At 39.5% G+C, this 23,960-nt stretch overlaps 1 long non-coding RNA gene across 1 annotated transcript; it reads left to right on the forward strand.

The window, feature by feature from the left end:
• LOC121353207 lies at window positions 1-23,190 on the forward strand. The gene is made up of 5 exons (XR_005955055.1): window positions 1-752; window positions 1,087-1,162; window positions 4,065-4,285; window positions 20,207-20,379; window positions 21,570-23,190. It is a non-coding gene; the product is annotated as an uncharacterized LOC121353207 (long non-coding RNA).
• Window positions 23,191-23,960: the final 770 nt, after the last annotated feature.

A 23,960-nucleotide genomic window follows, 5' to 3' on the forward strand; every position in this document is an offset into this window, starting at 1 on the left:
CCAAGGCTCAGTGTTGGTGCTCAGCACAAATTGTATTTTCTTTATGCATGCTCTGCTCAGTGCTTGTCAGCAACGCTCACGGGCTCTGTGATGTTGCCTGGGTGTCCTGTTTGGGGCACAGGGCCCCTGGGTCAAACCTCAGTGCACCACAAAAGGTCATACTGACATGATGAACAGAAAAGCTTTGGCCTCCCAAGCTGTAATGCATGTACAGGCATGTGTGCAACTCCAAGAGATCCCTGCTTGAGGTTTCCATACAGTGTAGATGGTGGCATCCTCTGCTAATAATCTGGATACAGTTCCATTTGCATGAAATTCCTTGAGAGGACTCAAATTTAGGCCACACAGAGTTTTGCAAGGATTCCAAGAGGGAAATGTGAACACAGCTGGGCAAAACTGAGATAATCTACTCCAAAATATGGAGTATAATGCTGTGCTAACTCTAGGACATTATGACACCAAGTTCCTCATCTGTTCAAGGCAAATGAACTCAAAACAAGACCCAAACCCTCACTGGAGGACTGCAAAAGGGCATTTTCAAAGTCAAGCCCACAGGTTAACCCAAGGCCATCAAGGTAACTCCTTATCAAGCTTTACCTTCCCAGGCAACGACTGTCCATTTTTTTGCCATTGTAGCACCCAACATCCCACATCTCAGTCTGACATGCTCAGCACCAGACTGCATGGGGTGAGCAGGAAAATGTCCCACTGTGGTGCCTTGCCTTTGTGAAAGCTGCTGGAACACAGACAAGGTACAGTGGATTTTGTGGAATGTTTTGTTCAAATGAGAATTTCTTTGGCATAAACTCAATGAGTCTTGCTCCTAACCCTTACTTCTTCAGAGCCAGCACAGCTTTGGCCTGCTTTATGCCCCAATTTCTAACATGTAAGTTCTGATTGATACTCATTACCCCTAATAATCTGCAATTTTACAGCACTGGAGATTCCTTACTACTCATTTTAAAGTCACAGTAAACATTAAGAAACCAAATCGCCTTGCTATTTATGCTTGAATGGATTTATAGTGTTAGAAGTTATGGTTAATCTCTTATTTTCTGACCTTCTTTTCTTATATTTTGAATTTAGGAAGAAACTTTGGACAGTAGTGAATCCTATTTTGAAGTGAAAAATGGACATATGAAAGAGGGCAAAGTGGCACTAGGTAATGAACATATATAACCAAGCAGAATTTTTTTTTTTAAATTTAATTTTGAAAGTAACCCACACATTGAAAAATAACCTATAGCCCGATAACATTTTGTTCTGTCTTTTGGAGATAACATACGCAAGCAAACAGGCATTTAGGTCAAAGACTTAGTGGCTCATTTCATATCTCTCTAATGGAAATAAACAAAATATTTCAGTTTATCAAGAATTTTTATGCTCAGTATCTGTAAAACAAAAAAAAACCCCTGAAGTCGTAGATTCAGGTTTCCAAAGTTTTGTTGTTATTACAAGTATGATTGCCTTATACTGCAAATTTTAACAAAAGTTGCTATGCATTTTCCTGTAGATAGAAATGTCCTGAAGTGATTAATTTCCTAGATTTTTTTTTATCCTACTTTATCACATAACTGATTTCTTGGAGTATTTTTATCAACTGATCTGAAATTCAGACCTGTAGGTCTGTAGCCGTGCTTTTCATTTACTTAAATATGGATCAAATACTCCTACAGCAGATGATAAAATGGGCCATCTATTACTTTGATGAGAAAATAAATATTTTCTCTTCTACCAAAATCTGAGGATGCAAATAACATGTTTTGCTAATCTCTGCAGTGTATCATCTTTAAATAAGAGGGGAAAAATACTTCTGTTTGTTCAAACCACTTTATGAAATTGAAATCTTGTCAATGTACAAGTATGTATCTTAATTTACAGGAAAAAAATCCTTTCTAAAAACTGTTAAATGAAACAAACTCAGCTTTCACAATTCAGTTTCTTAAATTCACATTTAAGCACTTTAAAGATATTATCAAAGATTGGTTTATTAAATGTTCAATCCCTGAAAAAAAACCCAAAAAATTAATATTTGAATTACCTGTAAATTCTCTTGAAACATAACTTCTGGCATTCACTTTCAAAAATTAGAGTCAAGACTTTGATAACATTAATCAAAAGAAATAAAGTGCTTTCTACAGACAATCTGGGGAGATCCAGCTTCAATGCTGTGTATGCATTCTATATGTGAAAATTACTTTAGAGTATATTTTGGACCCTTTAAACTTCAGTTTTGTTATTCTTCAGAAATGTATACAGATAATACTGAGAAAAAAAATCGGTGAGTTCTAATTGCAGATATAAACAATTACAAAATCATGTTAAATCATACACTTACTAAACTTATTAATAGATTCAGAGAATTTTTTAGTCTGGAAAAACCTTTCAGATTATTGCATCCAGCCATTAGCATACCTCTGTCAGTGGTTCTGTCTACTATAATATACATTGAAAATGAAATTTTCAAATTTTTATTGTGTCTTATAAACCTTTATTTCACACTACAATACCATATATTTTAATTTACAAGATGCTGAAAAGAGCTGCAAAGCTTAAAAAAATGGAGAAAGGTCAAATTAGAGTTGCCTTAAAACGAAGAAACTCAACTTGAGGTTCATGTTCTGTACACTGAGCATTGCCTCACTGAAGTGAAGACTGTAGGATAAATCAAAGAAAGGGGAAGCTGAAGCTAAGGAAATGAGGAACAAAAAAAAGAAAGAAAACATAAGGGCACCTGAAAGCAACAGCTTACGCACTGCAGATTCCAGTTTGTATCTCCTTGAAATGTTCAGTTCCAAAAGCACCTTATCTCACAGTGCTGTTAGAGCGTTAGCAAGCGATGTTTTGACTCCCAAATACGAATAATGTCTCTTTCACACTGAAACTTGCTGCTAGTTAAAGGTGATGGAAGGTTTATCTGCCTAAATAATGATCCCCATTTGTTCTACTGCAGCTAGGGTATGTGCTGAAACCTAATGAAAGCATTGGAAAGGTGCCCATTGATTTTGAGAGATTTGGATCTGGTCCTGAAGTGCTAAAGAGAAAAAAGCTATTCCTCCTCTCCTTTCCCAATTCTAAAATAAATTGTGATTGCATGGTCATGCTGGAACACAGATATTGTGGTAACAGAATAACAGATAACATGCTTCAGTGCTTTTGGAGTGTGTATCATACCCTAACAAACACAGACACACAGAGCACAGTGCTTGCTCACTTGAATGATTTAATTATTCCTGTGTCTCTCATAGCTGACTCATGGTCCTCCTGAATTAGGGTAAGGGTAGATTTAGATCACATGTTAGGAAGAAATTCTTTACTGTGAGGGTGGTGGGACACTGGAACCTGTTGCCAGAGAACCTGGGGACACCCCGTCACTGGCAGTGTTCAAGGCCAGGTTGGATGGGACTTTGAGTAACCTGGTCTAATGGAAGGTGTTCCTGCCCAAGGTAGGGGGGTTGGAATGAGGTGATCTTTAATGTCCCCTCCAACGTAAAATCATTCTATGATTCTGTGATTGCTTGGCGTCAGCATCCTACTGCATCTCTCCCTGACAGTTTGATCCCCTGAGGGTGGCCTGGGGGGTGAAGAGAGTCTGTGGCAGCCCTGTTTAGCAACATCCCACTGACAACATGGCAGAAATAGTCTTTACCACAGATGGATCTGTGTTGCTGTTTGCAATTTGTCTGAAACAAATGACTTCATAGAGGTAAAACTCTTGAACCTCTTTTCCATCCCCTGGTCAGTGCAGGTCATAGACTGGGTTGCACGCACACTGCACAGAGACAAAGGAAAATTTTGTCTGGGTGCTCAGAACCTTTTTTAATCTTACCCACACTATAATAACTTGTCCCTGTCAGACAGCAGTGCAGGGGCTGGACAGGCTTCCTGCATTGTGCTCCCAATGTCTCCTGGCTCGGGAAGTGACAACATCTTGAACTAATTTTTTTTAAATGGGGGTTGATTTTAAGCAACATATTTTCCAAACTGGTTTTTTAAGTGTAAGTCTAATTATTTTTTTTCTTCTTTTTTCCCTTTTTTTTTTTTTTTTTTTAACCACTTGGCAGAGAAAGGAATTGCATGCAGGACCTTGAATGAGGGACACTCAGGGCAGCCAAAGACATCAGCAACTTCTGCCAGCCACCTCTGGAAGGCAGGAGCATCGCAAAAGGCTGGATGTAGGCTCCTCCATCAGCGAGCCCTCAGCCGCAGACAGGATCAGTAACCACAACCCAATCTGCTCCTCTTTCCGCAGAAAGGAAAAGCAGGCGCTTTTCCACATGGCCAGGTACGACACTTCTGGGACAAATTTGGGGTTATTTATCACCAGCGGTGAGGGCGTGGGAGACAAGTTTCATCCAAATAAAGGACCACCATGTGTTGGGACTTCAGTAGAAAGGTCTTGTGTTTACTGTCCTGCACTTGCAGGGAGAGATTTTCACTGTATTTTCTCCTCCTGGATGTTAAGAGTCATTTGAAATGATGTGAAATAATGAGTAGCCAAAGTTTCATCCCCCCCCACTGCCTTCTCACCTTTGAGTCTCCGCTTGTGGAGCTTCCTTGGCACATCATGAATCTGCACAACAGGGAAGAGGACTTGGCCTGCCCCAGCTGCTTCAGGCTTGTTGGCTTACCTTGCATGGAAAATCCAGGAAGCGCCAAATGTCATCCACTGAGGCTGTTTCGCCAGCCCCAAACATCCAAATTTCAAGAAGAATGCTCCCAAATATAATTAGAGTGGGTTAAAGTCCCTAAAATTACAGTGCTTTAGATTGTCAGTGAATGTACAATTGTTTCTTTGCAACTCATGGTCAGACACTCCTGCATGCCAAAGAAGACAAGTTTCCCAAAGGGATTTTCCTTTCCTTAGGCTTGCCTAGGGAAGTGGGATGGTGAAGGTGCTCCAAAACACCCCATGATGGTCCACACCAGTGGGACAAGACAAGGTCCCATGACAGCTCAGGTCTATCACCTACTGCAGCACTTGGGAGGGTGAATCCAGATTCTTCACAAAGGCTCAAGCTTTTCTCACTTTGTGAAATTTTCCACCTTCTTCACAGAGAGGGTTCTCTGGCTTTAGCCTGCTTTCCGTGAGGCGGGATGGGAAAGCTTCACAGCAGCAGGACATTTTATTGCTGCTTTTTGTATTTTGCCCAGACAGCATTCCTCTGACTGTGTGCCCACTGTCAATGTTTCCCTATTTCTCTTTGGTGCTTTTGGTGCTTTTGTCTTCCTGAAAAGCCAGCTCTTAAGAGTATGACTGGCAGGTAGCTAATATTTAAGCTAATGTTTAATCCAGGACTCAGTGCCAAGGACTGATCTCTACACAGAGAGATCAGATCTGGATCTTGCCCTGCAGCAGAAGAGCCTTTGCCACGTGGCTCCCTTGAGCAAAGTGAGCAGCTGGGCGTAGGTCCTGACACCAAGCCTAATCTCTCTGGCTGTCTTCCTGAAGCAAGGGGGAGCTTTTAACCTAGATTTGGTGTTTTATCCAAGGATTAGGAAACTCCTAAGAGGTATAGCCCAGAGAGCATCTTGACTGTGGCCAGCTTTCTAGTTCCAGTAAAGTTACAGCCCCACTTTTCCACATTAGTCTTATGTCTGTCTCATGTCTTGACTTCTTACAATAGGTAAAACTAGGCTGTAGTTAGTCTTAGCACCTCCACCTCTCCAACAGCTAAGCTAGAAAATGGTTGTTTTAAGCAACATATTAAACAAATTTAGTTTCAGGCTGTAAATTGCATATTTTTCATCATATAGGTTGCTTTACACTGAGAGTTTTCATCCAGGTCTGCACAAAGGAATTAGTCTGTGAAGGTCCAGGCTTTTTAGGAGTGGGTAAATTAGGAAACTAGGGAAGGGAAGTTTACCATAAACATCCTTTCATTGCAGCTGAGGTCCCACGCTCAGGTTTCCTACAGTAAAATGTTAACTACAATAACAAAACAATAAACCTTAGATTGAGCTAAGAATTGTATGTAATGTTTAGAGATCATGCATAATAATCAAATGGTACTATACCAAAATTTTGTCTGAGGGACCCTTGTGCCATTGCACCCCAACCCTTGGTTTAATCTTCAGAACAAAGTGGACAAAAGGAGCCAAACCATAAATTTTGTATTAAGAAAGAGGGGAGAAGTTTTTCAGAGGGGCCAAGAAGCAGCTAGTTCAGCAGCAGGTGGCAGGGCTTTGCTGCATGAGTGTTTCTTATGAAAGAAGCAGGATAAGGAGTGTGTTTCAGTGCCTTAGCTAGTCATTTCACAGAAGAGGTTTTCAAAAATCATTGAACTACATTTGACCATTTATTACCAAGGCTGCCACTGAATTTGATCAAAATCCCCAGAAATCTATTGGGAAACCTTCTCATTGTTACAGAAGCTGACAGGAGCACAGTCTTACACTTTCAATTTTGCCATTAGGAAAATCCGTTAAAGGATTCAGATGCCTGGCATGGGGTCTGGTAGCCTCCAGTCCTGCAAAAATATTTTACAATTTAATGCACTTTTCAACACTATGAAGTTGTAGTGATTAGCAAATACATAAGTTTTGACAGGACTTGATTCTTCACCAAGCTCTGACCCTGCTACACAAAGTACACTCAACCCTGCTCCACACTGATGTAAAGTGCTATGGAAATGCAAAGTGCTGACCAAGAGGTGAGGGTTGCAGTGTCTGGGCTATGGATGGAGAGGACATGTCCCAAGAGCAATAAACCCCACTCCTGCCTGTCTTTCCTGCTCCCAGCAGCAGCATCTGGCTTTATGCTTTGGGATTTTGCCTGTGTAAAACTGATCTGTGTTGATGCAAAAAGAAAATAATTGAGAATCTAGCTCATAGTCATATGACACCAGTACCTAAAAGACAGTTAAGCATCAAAAAATCTTAATTTCAGGTAGCCTTTTGACTTCAAAGCACATTGCAAATGGCTGAATGAGATGGAGCTAAGACTGTTGTGCTCTATGGTAAGATGCAGGACTATACTTTAATGACTTGGAAATATTTGGATCAGGCTTAGCAGTGCAAATATGCCAAGCAAAGAGGTGAAACTCAGCACACAGATACCTAGAGGTACCAGTAAGGGAAAGTCAACCCTGGGCGCATCACAGGTATCTCCTATAGATGTGTTAATTGTGGGAGTGAGGGGGCTGCAGGGGGCTTGGGGCAGAAGGACTTTGCCCTTGCAAAGGACGACCCAGTGCCCCTGTAAGGTCTCCAGCCTGAAAGGGTGGACTGTGCATACAGCAGCAGAGGTGGCTGTCCATGCTTGTCTGCAGATTTTGTGAACATTTGTTTGCCAGAGCCCTGAAATGGAATATTTATCACATGTCACTACTGCCTCTCAGACACAACACTCAGAAGCTTTTATCCAATTCTTAGTTTCCCCTTTGTTTGCATATCCTGCATGGAAGTGGAAGGTGATTATAAAGGCAAAAGTTTTTACATAATGTTTCTCTTCCAAGGCCCAAAGTGAATTCGCTTGAAAGATTCCAGTTAACTTCAACAGGCTTTGGATCAGTGTCTCAAGGAAAAGATGCAAACTTTGGTTTGCAATCTCCTGTACCATCCAGTTGATTTAGTTTGGAAAGCTAACTTGTAATTTAGCACTTAAAACATTTTAACCACTGTTTCTGAGGAATTTTAAACCTAAGCAGTATAAAAAAAATCATCACTCATGAGGAACACTTTCATAGAGTCAAGTTTTCAATTTGCATTTAAGTCATGATTTTACCAAACATTGTCTTTCTTTCTAGGTGGGACTTTAAATTCAGTAAACTGATAATTTATGTTTCCATATCTAGTACAGGACTAGAAAGCCTCCACTGATGTTCATAAAGCCTAGCCTTATGTCAGCTTTGAAGACTGTGGCAGCTTTGTTTATACTATAGTTTGGGAGAGGATTGCCTGTCTTTTCAAAATATTTTCAGCCTTAAAATGTTAATTAATGGACTTAAAAATAGATTTGTGTCTTCCTATTTCACTACAATGACTTTTTTTCTCTGTGAGACAACATGCAAAGTAAAAGTAACGACAAACCTACTTTTGGAAAACATTTTCTGAGATAAAAAGGTAGTACATTTTTGAGGATTAAAAAAAAGGCACTCATTTAAACTTATTATAGTATCATTGTTACAGACACAGTCAATGTTTTTTAACAAGGGCTTTCTCTTAAATGAAAATGAAACCCACAATGCAATAATGAACTGGAAGAGGATTACCTTCCAGAATATCCAACAGTTTTCAGCTGCACAGTACTAACTATTGTCAGTGTGCTGCTGACTTAAGGATTTGAACTAAATCCTTTCAGAAGATAACTGATTTTTCATTATATGTTGCAGAAAGTGCATCCTTGAGATGCACTTTCTTGAGATGCATCCTTACAGACTGTTTTCTATAACTGGAGAATCTGAACAAGATTGCTATTCTAAACCTTTCTTCTGAAGCCATTTCTCTTCTTTCACCTTATCTCTCTGAAGTGTGAGAATGTTTTTTTCAGTCTTTGCACATCTACCCTACCTGGGTGTTTTACATGAAAGTGATTTTCTCATGGGATAGCTGAGGCTAGAAGTGACTGCTGGTGGCCCCCAAGTCAAGCTTTGCTCAGTTCAGGGCTAACTCCAAAAGGAATTCAAGTTACTCAGGGCCAGATCCCGCTGTGTCTTGAGCTTCTCCAAACAATGCATCTCCAAGGATGAAGCTTTCTCTCTCTCAGGGCTGCGCCACTCACACAGTGGATCATTTTCCCCCTTACATCCAGCATCTGCCTTGCTGCAAATCTCAGCTGCTGCTTTCTGACTTTTCTCTGAGCACTTCAGAGGTCCTGGCTGAATCTAACTATAACCAGACTTCAGGGAGTGAAGGACAGCAACCATCGTTCTTTGCCTGCTGTTTGTGCCAGCTCAGACAGGACATCACCTCTTTGGTGGGTCAGTGATGCCAGTTGCCCACACAGGTACTTCTCAGACACTCAGACACTCAAGACACTCAGTCTCAGACACTCAAGGAGACTGCTGGTTCTGGTATGCACCAAAAGCTCCTACAGCTCAAAATCCTAGGAAGCACCTTCCTCTTCCTGACTCCAAGGGTATTTGCATGTCGAAATGTTAGTCTCTACCACCCTTGCTGTCTCATCTGCAGATGTTTACAAAGTCTGGGCTATTGACTCCTACACCTTAGTCCCTTTCTAAGTGTCCCTCAGGTGTGTTCAAAGAGATAGTAGAAAGAATGGACAATATGGCAAATTATTTACCAAATAATCTGAGGGTTGAAGGTTTGAAGACTTTTTCCTATTTTCATCAGTATTTTACAATATTTGCTATTTTCCCTTTGAAACAAAGCTGTCTAATTTTCAAGCAAATTTGGGAATGAAATGTTGATCTATTACAGAAGGCAACCTTATTTTGTCACATAAAAGAATGAAGAGGCATCTGCAATAGATGAAGTCCCCCAGACATAGTGTGGTAAACCAGTAGACAGACTTTGTAAAATGAGGAGTAATTTATGGTCTCTTATTGGAGGATCTTTATGAATAATTCTATCCTGGAAACAACTTAAACAGCACCAGCTGCATTTTTAGAAACATTGGTAAAAAAGTCAGGTCTTCTAAAGTCTAATGACATTTTCAAAACATCACAAAACACAAATGCAGTTATCAGAGTTGATCAGAAAACAGAGGAAATAATTTCAATTTACTTTACTTGTTTTCACTGTCATTTAGACTGAGCAACATCCTCTGGAACTGAAATTTCAACTTTCTGCAGCAAATACTCCAATTCTGGATGCAGCAAGGCAGAAAAGTTTATGGTTTAGACTGGGGAAAGCCTTTTACTTCTATAGTGACAGACACAGAAACACAACATCAAGGCTGGTATACAGGTGTGAACTGCTTCACTTCTCAATGTCTCTACAGATTTTCCTCAGCTACCTGAGAGCACTGGCTAAATCAAAGCTGTAAAAGCTGCAATTAGTTTTTTTTATTAAAATATTCAAAATTGATGGACAACTTTAAAAAGAAAAAAACCCCACGGTATAAATCTTGGGAGTATAGAGAACAGAGATTTGGAAAAGTCAGGCAAATTTTAGTTTTAAACCTAAAGTTTTAAACCTTGGTTTTGGTTTCTTCAAACATAACCTCAGTGACTGATTTAAATTCACATTCTGAATTCATAACCAGTAATTTAATATGGAAATATTTTCCTCTAGCTGAAGTAAAACATTCATCTACCTCTGAACTAAGTAAAGCACCTGGATATATAATTAAGGAAATCAAGAATTCTCTTCAGATTTAATTTTCACTTCCTCCAACTACCTAAGAAGTTTCCATGTGCAAGTTGCCATACTGTACAATACAAGGCAATAAACTCTAGCCCTAACTTTTCTGGCCAGGGTAGATCAGTTATCCTCAGGCAGGCAAGAAACCAAGAGCAACTTTAGTCTCATGTCTGTAAATTCTTGTTCCTGTGTACAAAACAGACACATTTTCTAACACACATTTTTAACATTTTCTTTTTAAACTCTTCAGTGCAGCAAAAATATTTTTGCAGCTTTGTGCTATGGTTGCAGATAGCAATAAAAGAATTGCAGTGAAGCCTTTGGGTATTTATCATCCCAGATTCAGAAAGCCTGTACCAGATGGGAAGAATGATACAGATCCTTTCAGGAAGTGTCTCCAGTGTCAGCACCACCACTAATACACCTTTAAAATAAAAGGGAAGTGCTGAGCATCCCTGACAATAGGCACTTTCTAATGACCCTATGAAGGGCTGCTTTTTCCTCTCCTCTGATGGTCTGTAACCTGGCCACAAAGGGCTGGCAATGACATGCATATCCCCAGGCCGCTGGGGATGCCTTCAAGGACTGCACCTGTCAGCAGGATTATAAGGTGATTTATGGACTGATAAAATACTGATTTAGAAGTTCTTTTAATGGCCCACTTGGATGGAAAAATAGTTGCAGGTCAGCTGGCAGCAAAAGTTAGGTGTAGCTGAATGTCTTTTCCTAAAATCCATTTCCTTCTGCATTGAAAACAGATCATTTATTGCAATATTATTGTTGCCCCATAAGGAACCCTAGATGAGACTGCATCTGAAGGAATAATTGGACAAGAACTAAAAAAACGTATTATTTACCAAACGGCCTCCAACCCAAACCGCAACAGAGACAAAGCCACTACATTTCACAAGACCAGTCTGAAAGGAAATTCTTGTGTGTTATTTAAAAGGCCATTTATTTTTATAATATAGGACCCTTTAATGGAATAAGTGCTTCACCTTCATCACTCTTATTTAATTTTTGTCATATTAAAATATTGCCTTCCTTCATGAAGTCTTATGATCATTCTTAAGAAGTACAAGAGAGAAAATCCAACAGGACAGTTCGAGGGGATGGCTAATTATAGGGTGTCTTTGTTTGTACTGAAAAGACTCTGCTAAGAAAGTTAAAGAATAAGAACTTTAAATATTGACCTTGCCATCAGCTTCTAAATGTTTTTTGGTTTTTTTTGGCAGGAGTATTTTTAAATTCTTCTCAAATAAACTTTTGATAATATTTAAACTTTATTTTTACATACTCTTTGAAAACAAACCAGTCTGTTGAATCTTTTTGTTCTGCAAATTTAGCAATATGCAATCTCCTGCTTTAACAAACCCAATATTTTAACACTGAGACATCCAAAACTTCCTGCAAATTAATTATCACATGGTAAAACCTGAGAGAACAGCAATTACAACACTGAAAAAGTTACCCTAAAGGTTAAAATAACTTTTCCAAAGTTCTAGCTTGGTGTGCTCCAATCTTTTTCTCTCAAAGCTCTAGAAGAGTAGAGAAATGGGAGAGTGGGGCTTCAAGAAATACAAGAATCCCAGACTTCAGTACAGGAACAATTTTTTTTTTTTAATTTGACCTCATTTTCTTATACCTATTTTTTAAATAACAATGCATTTGTCATTTTTAGAAAATTTTTTGAGTTGATGAATGAAAGAGAGCATGACTGTAGGAACTGATGTACCTTTCCCTCATTTTTTAAGACATGATGGAAGTTCAAGGGCAGTGTAAACTAAGGCAGGGCAGGATGTGCTCAATGTCAGCCTTCAAGATTGTAAATTTTGAAGTCAATTAAAAACAAAAAATAAAAATAAAAATCCTTTGCATAGGATTTTCAAAAACATGGGGGTTTTGTGCTGATTTTTTAAAAATAAATAATATGTTCTCAAGACACTGTTTTTGTTCAATCAGTAATAAATCAAAGAGACAGCAGCTAAAGCATTTCTGTATAGCCTGAATTCAGATGCAACAGTTACTCTGTACCTTCAGGAAAGCCAGAAAGCCAAATGCCAGTGGATTTTTTCCCTATCTCCACAAGAAAACTGTATCCTCTATCAGTGAACAGGAACACAGTTCTGACCATGACTGTAAAAGGAATGCCACAGGAAGAGCCAGAGACCAAGATAAATAATTACAACCCTGCTCCAGGCTTCACAAACAAAACCCAATAGGACAAAACTGTACAGAACTTTCAGCAGATGAGTGTTTTGGTTCCAGCAGATGGGTCTGATGTGATGGAAAGATGTTGCCTTCCATACCCAGCTATGACCTGAATCCTGTGCTGTCTTCCACTTCGGGAAAGGCATCAGGTGGAGATGAAGTGCATCACGGTAAATCAGTCCAAAGTAAACAGCTGAGAAACAAAACCATTCCTCTGCACTAGAAACTTGTTATCACCAACAGCAATGGTTTTGTGTGATTGACATGGATGTTAACTAACCCCTTAATCTTTGCTTTTCCAGGTGATATCACTGCCAGGTATTGCTTACTCAGACCAACTGGCATGTAAAACTACTCACAAGATTTTGCAAAGTGAAAACTTCAGCAGATAATCTTTCCTCTGAAGAGTTTTGCTGAGTTCTTTAAGCATCTGCCAAATGTCTCCTAAACACCCTACTCTGTATTTCCCAAAGCTGGTCTTACTTTAAGTGTTGACTTCTTACAATCAATACCTACAGACAAGCACTACACACATGAGGATTTATTTGAAAACTTTCTTATCTGGATTATTCATTAGCACTGTCCATCAGTTCACATTAAAATTAGTACTTTGAAGTGAAATCTGGAAGATGAATCCATGCTTGCTTTCTCATAAAAACCATGTCCTCTGTTCCAGATCCATTGCTGACTTGCTGCTCCTATTGGTAAATCTTGCTTCTACATATACTGAATTATTTGGTAATATTATTGTCTAACATCTCTTTTCCAAGAAGAAGACCATGTGCCATATATAAAAACTATTTTTGATTGTAGGTAGTGGCTGGTACTTAAACCTGGAGAAAAATGGCTCTGAGATTTTTTTTTTTTCTGCAAAGCAGCTACCAGTACATTCTCTGCAGTATAGATAAGACTGGTAAGATAGGTAATAGGTAAATTGACAGCTTTGTCTCACCACCAAAAAAACCCCAAATCAACAAGCAGCTATGTGTAGGTGTACAACTGAAGGGAGTCACGAGAACTGCTGTAAAACATTCTAATTCTGCATAAATTTAGCCAGCAAAACAATCCAATGTGCTTCCAAGTATTCCCATTACCATTTGCTCATGATATTTTTTGGAAAATGGCACCAGAAGATAGATGCCTGTCCATTAGCCAAAAATTTAAATGTGGTAACAGTTGTCTAAGGAGTTGTAGGCCAAGTCCAGATACCGAGCTGAAGCAGCTCAGAGATTGAGCAATCTTGGAACCAAACAAGACAGAAACGTATAAGATGTGGTTGTAACATGGTATCATACATGGAAGAGCTCCCTTATTTTCTACTTTGTCAAATCTCCAAATTACATCATATAATTTTAGAAGCAGAATAGTTTTTTAAACTTAAGAACAGAGCACATGAATAATTAAGGAAAATAAAGGAGCCTCCAAGCATGACACACAAAACCTTCACATGGCATGACTGCTGGTTATGACAGCTGTCCTTTTTTAGGCTATGTTGACCACTCCAGATGTTCATCTTCAACACTGTGCCCCAACATCCCTATGGGAACATCTGTTATCTTGGCTACAGGGAGATGATAAACAGTATTGAGGTCCTGGACATAGACAGTAAAGTATAGACTAGTACAGCTGTAGTGCAGAGATCATGGGATGTAGTAATAGATCCCTTCTCTTGGTGGAGGCTGGTGGTATTTGATAGTGGGTAGGAAAAACTGACACAGGCAATGCTGGGAGCCAGTTTCCAGCTTTGGGTAAAGATCCTACTGCAACAGTCTCAAAACAGGGCAGGCAAAGCACATCCCAAAGAGCCTCCGCTGACTCATAGGTGTTAGTGGTGTCAAACTTAACTGGGATCAAGGAACAGTTGCAGACATGCGGTGAATCATTCTTCCAGTTTTATTCTAGGCAAAAACTCCCCACTCCCCCAGCCATATTATTAAAGCATAAAAAGTTTTCAAAAACTGCTTCAAACCAGCTTTAAGACAAAAAAATATTTCCTCCTGCACCCTTTGCTTCCCAGCTACTTAGAGAAATTTGTCTCTTTCTGCCGTTCTGTTCGTTGTGTCTGTTTCCATCCATTACAGGGAAGGGCTTCACCTTCCGATTCCTATTGAGAAATGTAGCATATCCAAGCAAGGCGTTAAAACTCTCCCTCAGAGGTCTATTTTTTTAAAATTCCATTTGCATTGGTTAGGAGAACAGGATTATTTTAACCGAAATTGCGACAAAGGATTTATTGTCTGATAGTGTTGCCGCTATCCAAATAATTACTAGCATGTTATCTGTAGATGGGTTTATGTGCTAATATAAAAATATGGGCTTATAGTTCTTCTATTATCTGGAACACGAGTTTTAAACAGTCTGGAGGTTTTACCAATAAAACTAAGAAAAATTATTTAGGCAGCTCAACTCCTTTTGAGCTCAGCATGAGTTTAGGAAAATAAATGCAATTTGGGACCTCAGAGACCTGGCTGACTCAGACTATTTTTTGGCTTCCCGAATCTACAGTGGCAGATTACGTGAACGATTGATGGTTTAGCATCCCATTTGTAAACTGGACAATGCTCTCTGCAAATATCTTTTTGTTATTATTCCAAAATAAAATAAAAGAAAGAGAAAATAATCCTTTCGTACATGAGGAGCTCCCCAAAGGAACTGCATTGCAGCAAGTTCAAAAAGTTACATGAAATAGAAGTGTGCCAGATGTGCCTGGAAGACCATGCACTTCTGATCATCACTTTTCCAGTTTTTGTTGGTCTGAAACTCAGACTAATGACTGTCAGATTTCAAGCTGATGAAACAATTTTCATCATGCCTTGATGTTTGGAGAATAAAGTCAATAGAAATTGTCATGTAATACATGAAAATGTTCTCAAGTTCCAGGCACTGAGTGAGGGCAGTCAAGGGATTATTACTGTTAGCAGCAATGTAAAGTGGCATAAATGCCCAAGTAAAATTACTCACATCACCTGAAACTTCTTCTTACAGAACCCTGTGAAATAAGGGTTTTTTTCCATTAACAGCTTTAACTCAGTGCTGACATGACAGTGAATATTATTTTATGGTTTCACTGTTCTGAAAGATTTGAGGGGAAAAGAGGCCACCATGCTGAGGTTTAGGAGACAGAGTGCATTATGGCGCTGAAAGACAGATTTATCAGCCTCATTCTGTTAATCATCAAAGAGATGGAAAATTTCAACACTCAAATGTAGAAGGTGCTATTCATTAAAGAAACTTGTTTAGAAAACAAAAAAACTTGCTTGATTTTGATAGTGCAAGAAGTGAATGGGTTTTTTCCATCATCAATAAACTTCTTTAAACTGAAAATTAAATACTGCATCAAACAGGCTTCTGAATTTCTTCCCACACAAGCTTACTGACCATCCAGATGTTACCACCTCGATGGCTGATATTTGACCTCTTTCTCTTAATGGTTTCACACTTGACATTTCCCGTCTTGTGTACCATCTGGTTGCAATGAAAGCATTCCAGGGATTTGCACATCTCAGTCTAGAAATCTTATGTAAAAACCTGCTTATGCAGCTCTGTAAATCTGTTAGATCTTCAATATCTTGACCACTTCAGCAATACCTTCCCCTGCGGGATGTAATTTGATGGTTTTGCTGACACTGAAGCTAATACCACTCAGGAAATCTCTTTCATCTCTGTTGTAGCAGCCTGCTCTGGTATAATGCATGAGGAAGACCACAAGACTATGTAATTCTGTGATTAACCAAATCCTTCCATGTTGCTGTATCTTTGTGCAACTTTTGTTGTTTTGTTGTTTTGTTGCTCCTTGTAAAATCTTAATGAGTAAATATTCATAATAAATTTTCAACAAAGGCACAATTCCTGTCCTCAGAAAAACATCTTATGCAAAAACATCAAAATAGAATAAAAGAATAGTGGGTATATGTAGCATCAGAGTATTTTTAATCAAAAGCTATGGATGTGCTATTTTTCACAACTCCCCACAGATTTTTGACACTGTTTCTTGTCCCAAGTCATTACCAAAACCTGTTTGATAGAAGGAACTTGCAGTTACATCTTTGTGCACATTTGCTCTTTTGGGACACTGTTTCACTACATGCCACATACAATTTTTCACATAAACACAGGCCCAAAGATGTATTTCTGGGACTTACGAAAATGCCCCCCTCTTGGTCTTTTCATAATATGAGAGAGCCCTGTCTAACAAAACCTTTGGGAACAGTAGCTCACAAAGAGTTGCTGTGAGCAGCTCTAGTTTTGATTACCTGGCTCAGTGGACCACAGGATCTTTATCCTGAACATTTTTTCCCTGTAACACACCAAGTCTTGCAATTGTTATGTGAAACCAGAATGGTACCTGAAAGGAACTCAAGCATACTAATATACCCAAAGTGGTGGTAATGCTTGATGGCAGCCTCTGAAGTTACTTAAGAAGCATATTTCTGTTCAGTTCAGTGCTCTTTCTTGCATATGTACCTTAATTTGCATGTATTTTACAATGTACACCAATCCAAAGTAAACCCATATCTGTTTTTCACTGCTTCTCTTTATCTTAAGGTGAAATACTGCAAGCTAAGACTTGTGAAATTAATGCTGTCCTGGTGATGTTACAATGGTGAGAAGAGAGTGACTAAACCAAACAATAAAACTTTTTATTACCAAGAATTAAAGCATATTTTCTGTCAATTGCTCTCAAGTGGCATCATACAGCCCCATCTCCCCAGAGTATAACTGCCCAGAATTTCCAGGCAGCCATGAAAAAGAGCTGTGAAGCTGTCATTTCTTTGAAGTGGCATGAGCTCATTTTTAAAATAGCTTTGAGCTGTCACCCATATTTCCAACTGTTGTTTTACCAGGTCAGTGATTTCCACCTCAGCGGGCTGTTTAACTCATCTCTGCTGTCCCATGACTGGGTCAGTTCTAGCTGCATCATTCCTGATCAGCATTTAACCAGACTGCTCCTAGAAGTCTCCAGAATATTTTTCCTCTAGCCATTTACCTCATTCGTTGCTTCCCATGCTCCTAGAAGTGTCCTAGCTGATGTTCAACCCATAGACATTGTTCTTACCCTATGAGTATGAAAAATAATTGTTCTCATCACCTTATCAGCAGTTTTTCTTGGTATGGAAACTTGTGATGCTCTTGATTAGCCATTCCTTCTTCAGGAAAAACACAACTAAACCCAATCTTTCTTCCAAGACTTTATTTTCTAGGTTCATGCTCTTTGTCATTACTCTTCTCTGTACTCCTTCCAAGTACTTACGTCCTTCTTAGTGTGCAAGCCTCCCAGCTAGACACAGTTTCAGCTGTGGTTGTGCTGTAGCACAATGATTGGGCTTTTCCATCCATGTCTCTTATTGTCCATCCTCTATGGAGCCCAGTTTTTGTTTTTCTTGCAGCTTTACAATTCTGTTTACTCATGTTCAGCTTGTGGGCCATTTCCTATTGGTGTGCTGCCTGGTTTCCACTCAATGTCTGCACGCCCCACACTTGTCCCTGTTAAAAAATGTTTTGTTTCATTTTGTTTCCATAATGTGTTTCCAATATGGCAAGATTTCTTTGAGGTCTAACCTTGTACTTCTCCCCAGCTTGGTGTTATTTGCACATTTAGTATAATACCTTATTCTGTCTTTGGGTCAGACCTGGAAATACTGCATTGTATCAGACTCAGGTTAAATCCCTGTGAAACTCTGCTCACTGGATCCCTTTGACTCCACAGATTATGTGGTTTTCTTGAAGCTTTTCCCCTCCCCAGAATCCTCAGTTTGTCTTGACCACACTTCTCCACCTTATTTATGAGTGTTATATTTAAGATGTATGACACCGATTGCTTTTGCTTTGCCCACAAAATCTACAACTATGGGAAATTAAATTTCAGAAAAAGATCATTAGTAGCTGTGGTGGACAGCAGCAATTTAGACCTTCTGTAGAAGGACCATCTTAACTGGTATTTCATATTGGAAATTAATAGAATTTCCAAAAATGCAACGTGACAATAAGTAGCATATCACCAATTTTCAGCCCAGCAGCTGCAGACCACCCTTAGGAGAAGGTCCACCAGAAATGAAAGAGGTTTGGTTGGACACTCACACAGAAATGTGGGGAGGTTGTTGCTACCCTTCTTAAATAGGGCTGGGGCTGGCATTATAAGAGACAAGGGTAAGTGCTCTGGCAGTCACATTTTTAACATTTGTGGATTTTATATGTGTGAATGAGCCAAACTGAAACCTCATGACATGTCTTAAACACTGGTAGCAGGTCACGAAATCACAAACCCCAAAATCCACAACTTGTTTACCCAATAGCAGATAAGTGTAACACATCTGCTTTTGAAAGGTTTTGTTGCTGGGATTTTTTGTAAAAAACAAAGAGCCAAGAAATATGACACTTTTCAACAAACATGGTTATAGAGGATGCTTAATTAGGCAAAAAAAAAAAAATGTTCCCAAGGCTTCACTAAACACAAGTCACATTTAAAAATGGAGCAGCTGCATTCCTTGTTTTGGAGGAGTACTCCACATTTGAAGCTACGAGTGTTTCCTCACTCACTCACATTACATGAATCCATTATAATCATCTACAAAATAAAGGGAAAATAATCTGTTTTTCTCTGTATGAATAAGCATAAATTCACCTTTCCTACCAATCAAGAGAGCACTAGGTTTTCTTGGACCACAAAGGTCAGGTCCTTGTGTTACTACACTTCCCTTTCACAAGAACAGGGTTGCTCCATCTTAAAAATAATCATGTTGTTTTGCCTCCCGCTGCTCCTATGAATAGGGTGTTGCAAGATCCCCTTACTCTAACAGTTAGACAGCTCCTACTTTCCAGCTTGAATTTATTCATGCCTAGTTTATAAATTTTTGCTGTTACTTTATCAAGGAGCGCAAGCTCAGTTGTGGGGTCCATATTACTTGCATCTGATGGTGCATGCCTCTCTCCTGTTTCCACTTCAGCCCTACCAGGAATGGCGATTCAGTGAAGAAAACCAGTGGGGAAAGCCACAAGGGTTGTGCTGGAATCTTGCAAGTGCTGAATGTAACATTAACTGAGCAATGTCTGAGTCAGTGAAGCAAAGCATTCACCCTAGCATTGATTATCTTTCCCATCACTGTCAGCCACTTCAGCTGTCTCACAGAAATCCATTCAGCTTGGTTAAAATTTCTGGGAAGGGAAGGTTTCCTCTGTTGTCTGTCCAAGTCCACAGCTCTAAGAGTGGAAAACAAGGACGAGTCACTTCTAGCAAATGCCTAATGGAACTTGTCTTTATTTCTGGCTCCTTTAAATCTTTTCTTCTCACACACAAGGTTCACTGTGCTACTATTATGATCGTGGTGTGTAAGCACTCCCCAGAGACATTCCAATCTTAAATATAATTCTCTAGGTCAACAGGGAGACTCCATAGGTCTCTGCTAGCCCTCCCTGAGATGCCCTTCCCCAGGGCATTGAGCAGTAATAATGATATGAGACATGGGGAAGGCATGACCCAAAAGGAGAGGAAGCCTTTGCACGTCTGTGTTCTAAAGCTGCCTGAGCATTCAGCTGTACAGCACTGCTCAGCAAGGCTCCTCAGGCCAAAATAACCTGGCAGGGTGATCTGGGGTGGGACCTCAGTGTAGCATCTTGGGGTGCAGGAGGAGGATACCAAGAAGAGGGCATTGCCCTGGTGACTTTCAAAGCCCAAAAGGACATAGGCTTGTGCAATGTGGTCTGAAGTGAGCTCTGACCCTTCTTTGAGCAGAGACTTCCTGGGATCCCTCCCTGCCTGAGAGACTCTGGGAGACTGTGCACACAGAAGATGCAGATGGGTAATCTAATCCATGACCAACTCATGGCTAACATCCTTCATGCATATAAATTCCCAAGTGTCAGCCACTAACAAGATCTTCAATTGACAGCTGGAAATGAAGAAAGGTAAATATTCCAACACTGCAAATTCAGAAACAGTAATGTTCAAGATGAAACAGTTATGGTTACTTCAGATACTGGGTATTGGAAAACTGAATCATGCTGAAGAACTGTGTAAAATCATTTGGCCTCTGCCTTCAGTTACAGAGACTTCATTGCCTCACACTGAGATTTCCTGGATATCTATTGTAAAATGATTGATTCCTCTTTGACACAGCATCGGATCATCTTTGGAATTTAAGTTTCCTTATGTTTGGCAAGCAATTTGAGTTATTAAGAAATGGAAACATCAGAATACAAGTGTTGGGTAATAAACTCTATGACTACATAGTCATAGAGTGACAGACCTGTGCAGTATCACCTGTTTAATGCTGGCTATTTTTAAGCCTAGAAAAGCATTTTATTTCCATGCATACTATTGTTTTCTGTCAAATTGTCCAACAGAATGTTTCTAGATTTCACAACTTCTCCAGAAAGTTCTTCTTCTTTGCACCCATAATGTTGCAGGCAGGAGAATTACTAAAACCAGTGTTGCCATGGCTGACCCCACTTGTTATATGGTCAGTTCAGAAGCTGATAAATTCTTTAACCATTTTGACAGGATGGCAATTAAAATAAATTTATCCAGAATTATTCCTTCATTGTATTCATTCTTGCAGTCAGAAAGCAAAACCTAAGGGTTTGTGTAAATTTGCCATTGCTTAAGTACACAGCTAGAAAAATGACAAATCATGTTGCTGCAGCACAGTACATTTGCCACACTCCTTCTGTTTGGTCCAGAACTCTCATGCTAATGCCTGTTCCAAGCAGAGTGGTGATCTCCTCTTCTGTATTGGTTTCACACAATTCTTTTGAGTAAATTCACAAAGCATAAATGTTTAATGTAACTAGACTATTTCTCCCAAACAAAACCTAAGTTAAAAAGTACAAAAGAACCAGAAAATATGTTCCCTTCCAAATTAAACGTCATACCATTGCATGTCTTGTCTGCCTCCAATAAAGGCCATAGACTATAATATTACAGCACTTTTAAGCCTTTCACGTTCCAATGAATGCATAAAGATTACATATCCATTTCTGACTGCAATGCTACCTCAATTTGTTGCATAGCCTGTATTGAAATATTCAGTACAAAGTTCATGTTTTGAGGGAAATTTTCTTTATATTTCAATTCTCTTTCTGTTTTCATTTAATAGGTCTCAGTTCCTGCTCTTCCACTTTCAAATGCCATTTGCATCCCTCTGTTCTGCTCAGTTGCTCCAAGGTGCCATGCTAGAGGACCATGCATCACACAGGGGATGGGAAGTCTATTGTATGTGGGATCTGGGACCACATGGTTGCAGACATGGAAGGATATTTTTTGGGTTGAGTTATTGGTTAAGAAGGCCCAATAACAGCAGCCCTTTCCTGGGTATCCATGACTCCCTAAACACCTCTGTTACTAGCTCAGACTCAGCCTTCACACATCATTGTATACTGGTGGGGAAAGGATTGAGCATGAAAACCAAAGGCAGGGTACAACCGGTGGCATTGTGGGTCTTTTGCAAGCTTTTTGAGTGTTCCATCTGGGAAAACGTAAACACTAAAAAAGGTGTTATCCTGTGACCAAGCAATGGTTTTGTTGCAGTTTCCTTCACCAGCCTTTAGTCCTTAAACTCACTTTGTTGCCATTCTGTTGCAAATCAGGCTTCTTCAATGATTACTCCATCAAAAACCCACCAGAACTATCCCTATTCTTCTTACTGAGGCCAAACACTTCATTTCCTCAGTCTCAATTTCATCAGCCACTGCTGAACTTTACCCCAGGCCTTTTCCAGGGTAAGTCCCAAGCCCCACTCCTGGGCCAGCACTTGGAGACCTCTCAGAATGGTTGTTATGTCTGAGTTGTTTCCCACAAGCAACATTCTGGCTTCACTGGATGCTGGAGTGGTCACCTCTGTCTCACAGCAAGCTTCTGCTGCCTCAGCCTCACGGGGCCACCATTGCAGAGAGGACATGGAGTTACTCAAGCACAAAGGGTAAATCCTGGGGCAATTTGGTTCTGCCACAGCTCAGTTGACTTCTCTGATGTACACATACCACAGTGGCTGAGCAAACTTCTGGTGCCAACAGCAACAGATGTTTCTGGAGCCTAATTTAGGGAGGCACCTATTGACCCTGGTTGTGTCTTCTTTGGGTACACTGGTCAGCTCTGATCTGTAGCAAGCCAATGGTAATGGGCTCTTTGCCCAATTGCACTTGCCACGTGGCCATTGCCATCACGTTCTGTCTTTTCACTCCATCTGGGTTCATATTTTGAAAGCTCTGCTTTTCATTCTTCAGGAATTTATTACACAATCAAATTAATCTCTGGTACCTCTTTTTTATCTACACTAGTCATGTCTACAAATTTTAGAAGTGTAATTAGAAATGGAGTGCATTTTCCCGCTGGGGAAATTCCCACTAGGGTTTACTTATATACCCAAAGTAGCTTCAGAGATTTTTAGAGAACTTTATTTTTATGGTAGAAAATTCATCCAAAACTTGGCAGGACATGTATCTAAATGAAATGAAAAGTTTCAAGGGGGATGACAGCATTGCTGTGCATTTGCTGTTTTCACCTACAGAATGAAGAAAGGTTCACCCATAAATAACTTCCAGGCTACACGTTCTAGTAGAAATATTACCATTTTTTCAAGTAAAACCAGATTCAATGTAAAAATCATACCTTATCATTTATTTAGACAATCTGATTTATAGGCACTGCTGTACTAGCTGCTAGTCATTCTGATTGCACCCTTGTATTCTCTGTGTCTTCCTAACACTATCTCACTTTGTGCCAATAAAATCTTGTGTGTAGCACATTTATTGGGCTTTCCCTCATTTTTTGGATAGTAGTTGATTATAGCTAGTCACTCAAAGCCACATCCTCTGCTTGACAGAAATTTGTTTAAATAAATTAGCCATTAATTTTGACAGTACAGCACATTACCTTTCCTTTTTCCATGTGCACATATCTGCTCGATGAGAAATATACCAAATAGAAACAGAATTGGTACAATTTTGTCATCCTCCTTTTATGTTGGGTAAAAACTTTCAGGGGTGATACAGTGTCAGATACACTGATACAGAAAGGCTTGATCCTGTCTCAGTATGAGAATTTATGTACACTACTTCTTGCCAGACAATATAAGTATATAAATATATGTAGTATAAAAGTATACAGAATACCAGACTGTAATCAATTTATGGAAATATTATTTTTTCCCATCTCTTTTTCCAAGAAGTTACAGTACCCCTCTGTACACAACAAGAATTTCCACTGGGTTGTATTTCCAGTAGTCTGGAACTCATTCTTGTCATGTGCTGCTGAAGAAATGATCATGTATTTAGTTTGTTTGGGAGGGCAGAGGCTACTAAGCACAGGGCCTGGAAGAGATGGGATGTTTTGGAATTTCTAGAAAAGGACAGTGGTTTGATTTGCATAGTTTTGCTGCAGAATGGTGGCACGAAATTCGGACAGCATCTGTTTTATTGCATCACCATTACTGGACATCACGTGATATGATAAGACTGACCCACCCTGGAATGACTAATCGAGTGGGATG

This window comes from Pyrgilauda ruficollis, unplaced genomic scaffold (assembly GCF_017590135.1).
Source record: "Pyrgilauda ruficollis isolate IOZ18807 unplaced genomic scaffold, ASM1759013v1 scaffold2, whole genome shotgun sequence".
Lineage (NCBI taxonomy): Eukaryota > Metazoa > Chordata > Aves > Passeriformes > Passeridae > Pyrgilauda > Pyrgilauda ruficollis.